The following is a 540-nucleotide window of genomic DNA, read 5'->3' as shown; positions in this document are numbered from 1 at the left end:
TGTGCCTGTGTGCTTTATCCACCACCATTAGTTACCATCTCATGAGTGTCAGGGTAGAGCTGTGTGCTCTGTGGGGTCACCCGCAGCTGATTTCTGGGAATTAGATAGCCAGGCCTTTCTTCCAAGGTGCGTGCGGGGTAAACTTGAACCTATAACCTTTTGGTTAGTTGACTAACATGTTAACAGTTTGTGACTTACAGAATGGACTTCATGTTTTGTTCCTCTTTCTGTTTATTACAGTTGTCCAAAGAAAGTAGACCATTTTTCTTGGTGAAGAGAAACCTACCTGCCATTCTCCGAGGGTGAGTAAGCCTTTGAATTCTTCCTGTATCTCTGTCCATTTCAACATGATGTCCAGTTATTGCGATGTTGCAAGGGCTAGCAGACATTCTGCTTCAAAGAAACTTCTATGAGGTTTCGCTTGTAAACCAAACCAAACCGAAAGAAAAGCGATCCTTCAACTCTCCTTGGCACCGGATTTTTTCAGCGAGGAAGCTGCCCTCCCAGACTTGGCTAGCCTTTCTTTCCTCCATCGTCGTC

The 540-nt window shown here is 45.0% G+C and overlaps 1 long non-coding RNA gene across 1 annotated transcript in view; it reads left to right on the top strand.

The window, feature by feature from the left end:
- The window catches only part of LOC123522654, a 267540-nt gene extending 267238 nt beyond the window's left edge, over positions 1 to 302 (top strand). Inside the window, exon 4 of the long non-coding RNA XR_006680887.1 lies at positions 241 to 302. This is a non-coding gene — a long non-coding RNA (uncharacterized LOC123522654). The remainder of the gene's footprint in view (positions 1 to 240) is intronic.
- Positions 303 to 540: the final 238 nt, after the last annotated feature.

The sequence above is a fragment of the Echinops telfairi genome, unplaced genomic scaffold (genome assembly GCF_000313985.2).
Source record: "Echinops telfairi isolate 266 unplaced genomic scaffold, ASM31398v2 ScPeMD7_7439;HRSCAF=8477, whole genome shotgun sequence".
Taxonomy (NCBI): Eukaryota; Metazoa; Chordata; class Mammalia; order Afrosoricida; family Tenrecidae; genus Echinops; species Echinops telfairi.
This window is presented reverse-complemented; position numbering and strand designations above follow the sequence as displayed.